This window comes from Acanthisitta chloris, unplaced genomic scaffold (assembly GCF_000695815.1).
Source record: "Acanthisitta chloris isolate BGI_N310 unplaced genomic scaffold, ASM69581v1 scaffold2675, whole genome shotgun sequence".
Taxonomy (NCBI): domain Eukaryota; kingdom Metazoa; phylum Chordata; class Aves; order Passeriformes; family Acanthisittidae; genus Acanthisitta; species Acanthisitta chloris.
The window spans coordinates 44,685-50,684 of record NW_008674115.1 but is presented as its reverse complement, the minus strand read 5'-3'; positions in this window follow the sequence as shown (position 1 = coordinate 50,684).

Here is a 6,000-nt window from a genome sequence, read left to right as displayed (position 1 = left end):
GGGAAAGATGATTTATCTTCCTTGGCCAGACAACCTCAGTTCTTATTTGCCGAACACAGTTGCTGACACAGCTGCTTGAGATACCTATTTTAATAGTATAATACAATCTTTTTTTAAACAATAACATTTGAAAGCTATGCAGGAAGAAGAATAGGTGGCACATTTTGCTTGAAACAAGAGCTTTCTTTTGATTTGACTATGAACTTAGATCCATATGAAAAAAAATGTGTTCAGTCTTTTTAAATGCTGTACTTTTTCCCTATATATCCAGTACTACAAAATACAGTTTTGTAGTACTGTAATATCCAAGACTGTGAGTACAAAAGTCTAAATATTTGCATATTTCTGGTGAAACATCCTGATAATTTGGTTTTACCTATACACAGTTTAGCACAATAATGCCTGGTTTAGAGACAGACTTTGGGTACGTGAGGGTGGTGTTTACTGTGCATGCCTCCAGTTGACATGTAAAGTCTTTCTTTTGTTTTTAATAAATTTTTCAAATATAGATAGTTAAAATACAAATTAAATTTAGATATAGAGATGGTTCTATATTAATCTGCATATTATACTCATCTGTAGTATGTGCATAGTGTGTCAAAAGATATATACATATGCAGACGTATAAAGACAAATAGTTAATGTTCTTTTACGTGTGTATAATAGATTCATTTTATAGACCCATAAAATACTCTCACTGTTCTTTGGTTTCTGTGCAGATTTACGGTCTATCAAATGGATTAAAGTCTGTGGCTGCTGCATAGTGAAGTAGGCAGCTGCTCAATATTTATTTTTATCTTCATTGTTGAAAAAGTAGACCCACTGCTCATTTAATTAGTCCTGGTTCTTCCAGTAAGCACAGGCTATCTCCTTCGACAGGAGTTCAGGTTAGAGATATTTGGAAGCTTTCCAGCAACAGCTAGGGTGTTTTTCTTTTGTATTTTTCAGAAAATGTATGGTTGAGCCTGAAATGTTTCGCTCAAAAGAAAAAAAAATTTTACTGAGTCCAAGTCACCATATGTATTCACATATCGCACCTCCACCCTCAGCATTCACACCTCACCACTTCCTTGGATTTTTTTTGGGTGTCCTCAGCCTCGGTTTAATCTGCCTGATAGATGGGCTAATTATGTTGAAAGCTAATGATCCTTGGGCCTTAGGCAGTCTGCCATTACGCGGAGAACCCAGACCACAGTCTGGCTGGCAGATCTTCCCCAGGCACAGCAGACCTGAAACTGGGCCATTTTTGCCGGAAAGCTCCTTCCATCAAAAGCCCTCCATTGCCCATGGAGGTTAAAGTTTTGGAAAAAAGACAGGGAATTTTACACAGAGCAAACCCCTTGTTTTTAAGCCAAATCTAGTCCACTCACACTCTGATAAATCATCATGTTAATCCATAACACCTTTGTTGTCATATTTTCCTTTTCCTATTATGTTCATGGAATGACAGACTCTATGAACACATACACACAGACACACAGACACATATATATATATGTCTGTGTATATATGCATGTGTGTATATATATAGATATGCACACATAAAATTAGACAAAATATGTTGTCTGTAAGTAGGTAGATTTGTGTTGTGCCCAGAAGGGCCGGGAGGGAATTCTTCAGATAGTTCTTAGCTTTGGTATTTCTTGGCTCCTAAATGTTTCAGTTTGCAGTCTATTTATAAAGTTAGAAAGTTATTTTAAAGATGTATTTTAGTGGAAAGTCTAAGAGAGGCTTATTTTGAACTAAACTACTTGTGTTTTTTCAGTAGATGTTCTAAAAATATTTTAGTTGTATATGCGATGTGGACTGAAGAGTTTTGCAATAACAAGGGTTGGTTCTTAGGGGGATTGAGGTTTGCTAGGAATTACAAAATGGAGTGTAAGGTTATAAAGTAATCTATATCGCATGATAATATTCAAGAAGAATTCTAGATTCTTATAAATGCTGAATACATTGACTGATCTATGTTGTACACATTTCTCTCTTGAGCTTGTGTTGTTTTATTCTCTGAAGAAATAAGGGCAATTCTGGGCAAAACAGTGACAGCAAGGAGAAAAACCTTTGAATCAAAATGAGATTTCCTCGTCCGTCCTCCTCTTCATTTGCATGTTAATCAGGAATTCAGCACTTAAGCAAAGGAGAGACAGGAACTTTATTCCTTGGGGTACTACACATAGTGCACTTTCAAAATATTCTAGTAATTTACTGTTGTGTTCTTGCTCCAATATTTGAAAACTCTTCCTTAGAGCCTTAAATCTGTTGTGGTTATGTTTCATTTCATATTTTTTCTTGTGTGAGAAAATGTCCTTGCTGCAAAGGTGGGGCAGCTTTCTAGAGTGTAAGCTCTTCAGGGCAGGGAATGGTCTTGTACTCCATGTTTGTACAACATCACTGTTGCCTTGACCTGGTTGAAGGCTCTAGCTCCTGTGCACTATTGCAATGCAAATAATAAACACTACTGAAAAATAAAGAGTCTGTTCGGTCAATTGGAGTCTTACCCAAGTATGAACAGAGGGAAATTAGGTGTCAAAGTCAATGTTATCTAGTTGTTTACACATAGTGACAATTTAAAATAGTAATGAGTTTTATAAATTAGCCCTGCAGCTACTTGATAATTTGCAGACTTTAGAAGATTTGGTGATGATAAATATGATGACATTTCTTGTTAACAATAAATAGTGAGACTGAACAGATTTACCAAACAAAGGAAAATTCTTTTTACTCTGTGAGCCAGCCCTAAAAGGCTTCTGTAAATATAAATCACTGTAAACTGCAGAATTGCCAAAGCATACAGAGAAGTACTTCTGTAAATGCAGAGTGTCTAATCATTCAATTTGCTACATGAATTACCGTATAGGTAACCATAGGGGGCATTTCTTTTTTTTCTAAAAAAAAAAAACCAACCACGAATTTCTCTAGGCAATGAGTTCATATGTAGTAGTGATTTCAGACATCTTAGAGAATAAAAATGAAACTTTATGAGCAGAATTAACTCAGTAAGTATTTTTCTCATTTGATGCTTCATGCGGTTATAGGACCAGAGTCATTTCAGCTGAATATGAACAGGAAATTATGGGAATATTGATAGTACGGATAGCATATGTAAAACTGCATTGAGAATAGTGGCCCAAATGTGTTCTGTAGGATGGATGGCCCATTACTAATGCGAGTCAGACAATTACACAAGGGCAGGAAGCAGAAGGTGAAAAATATACAGGGTAAAAATCTGTCATTGTGAGATGGCAGAGATCCCTGTTTAGACCTCGTGCCCAACTACAGAAGACTCTTGACTGAAGACTCTCTGAATTCTTCTTCCTTCCAAGGTGAAACTTTTTATCATTCAAAAATAGGGAAAAAGAATTACTGCAATTGTAATTTGTCTTTGACATTCTACTTAGACATTGCTCTGGCTGCTCAGGACAACTTTCTGTTTGCCTTGATGATGTTTTTACTGATATGGAAAAATCTGCCAGAATCGCCACTGTTCTTCACTTGTAGGTTAAACTTCCCATGACATTGGTCCCTGTGAAACCAAGGAGCTAATCTCCTTATCCCTGATTGATCTCCAAGACTCTTCTGATCTCATTTTGTGCTTAGCCCTGCTACAGTTTGTAAGGAGTGATGCTTCCCCAAGCCTATCCCTTTGCACATGATGTGCCAAAACCTGGTACCTGGTCCTTACTGGCTGGGTGTAAAGAGATGGTACCTGGATGGTTCCTAACTCTTCCCCTCATCAGTAAATATGTATGCTTTTCCTGCTGCTGAGACCATCGTGGATCAGACTGTCAGTGTGAACTGCTGGGGGAACAGCTATAATTGCTTTTTAGTGGCATTATTGTTAGCTGAGGGCAACCACTTGTTCATTTCCAGGTGCTGGTTCTTTGTCTCAGGGCTTCCCTGGGACAGGTGTTCCCCCTTGTGTCTGCCCTGCAGAGTCCATTCAGCTGTGGCAGTACAGAGATAGTACAGATACTTCACTTTATTTACAGAGATAGTACAGATACTTTACTTTATTTACCCACAGCTGGTTGATTTGCATCTTGTAGATGGAGGCAGAGATGTGGAAGTCAGCAGCAGAAGCAAGTTCTAGACAACTTGGAGCCAAATCTGGGTGCTGTGATGAAGCCACCTGAAAATCTATTGGGGATTAGAGCTGGCTCCTTAAAGTCCTGGTGTTTGTCTGCAGCATGTTACTAGAACCTGCAGCTGGGGGTATTTCTACACCCTTCGCTGCTCTTTGGTACTTATAGGCAGTAGTATCTAGTAAGGGTACTTGTTTTACCCTGCATCTACCTGGGGATTGCAGTGATTTCTTTTAGAAACATTCATTGCCACCACGATCTGCCCCAAAGCTGCTACCAGCTGCTTGTTCCTAAAAACCAAGCTAGAAAACTAGTGTTAGAGCAGCAGCCTCTTCAGTGGCTCATGCATTGCAGAGCAAGTGGTTCACGTGTTAGTTTGCAAACAAGTTTAAGATGTTACAAGGCTTAAATGGCTTTAAACCTATAAAGCTTGAGGCAATTTGTGAATTGCTGCCTGTGGAGGTAACCTTTCTCTTTGCAACATTTTGCAACTGCTGAAGTCAATGAAGAGGATTAGTAAGAAAGAAAAAAAAAATAGAGCTCATCTGGGAAGAACTCATTCTACACATCACTAAAGTCTCCAGATCTGGTGTTCTGTAAGTACCAGGAAAGCTGTGAAACTGGGATGCAAATGAAACGGGGAGCACAGGGAAAATGGACGTAACTGGCTTGCTCTCTATGCCAATCCTGTACTTGTGAAATTACTAATAACCTATGTTGGCAAGTAGCAAAAAATTGCTATAAATTAAAATAAAACAAGGGCAGCATGCAATCATGATGATGCTGATAGAAGATGGCAGGCCATTTAATGAAATCTCCCTGTATTACAGCAATAGTAAACCAACTTGTTAACCTTCTGAAAGAAATTAGATAGTTTTAAAATGAGATGAAAATGAATTTAAGTGATAAATTAACTTACTTTGTTTGAATGGACAATACAGTGCTCAGCCTACTTTTCAAAATGTAGAATCAATGAGATGTTATTTTAATGTGGCAATAAAAAATAAAGTTTTGTCTAATTAGAAATTGATATAAATGGAGGCAGTTAGTGCAGTGTGAACATGTACCACCCAAAACAACATGTGTGGAGCTATCGTTTTCTCTCAGTGCAGTGAAGTCTGATTTTAGTTCTTGTCTTGTGCTCTGGCAAGTATTTGACTGGTTTTGTGAACATGAGGTTTAAAATGCTGCATTGTCTGCTCCTGCCTGAGTAAATTCTTCATTGATGCCTTCTATATTAAGTGTGTCTGTACCCCCCACAGCGGCTGAAGTGTGATACTTTATAAACAGCTGAGAGCCTTTCTAGGGCATTCCTTCAGGGCTCTTCTCGTCCATCAGCCTTCACAAGGGCATGGCTGTGGTGTAGCTCCTTCTTCCTGTGCTGGTTAGGTTAAGCCTGTCTTTCAGTTGAAGTCCTGAGAGAGTAAAAATAAAAGCAGAAGATAGCCATGATTCACATCAGCCTTCTAAGTCACAAGTCTTTTGTTATTGCTTTCTTCAACCAGGAGAATGAGATTCTTTTCTGCTTGAAATTAGAAAGTATTTAGAGATGTGCCTTTTGTTTTAATAGCAGAAAAGGCATTCTTGGTCAGACTGAGGCTGTCACTGCAGATTAAAAGAGCCCTGAGGAACAACTGATTAACAGATAGAAAATTAATATAAAGCTCATGTCTCTCTGTATTGAGTTCATACAGGGGAATACAACTTTGCTTGACAGTGATCGTTAGAAGCTCACCTTTGAAATGAACATTTTATCAAAGCACCATAGTGGATGGTTTTAACTGTAATGGGCAATCTCAGCTCTTTTGGTTTTGTTTTCTTCTGAATTGTGATAAAAGTAAAACACTCAACTTTTTGTGGCCAAGCACAGAGGAAGTAGGATAAAAGGCAGAAAAATATTTTTGTTAGATTGACTGAA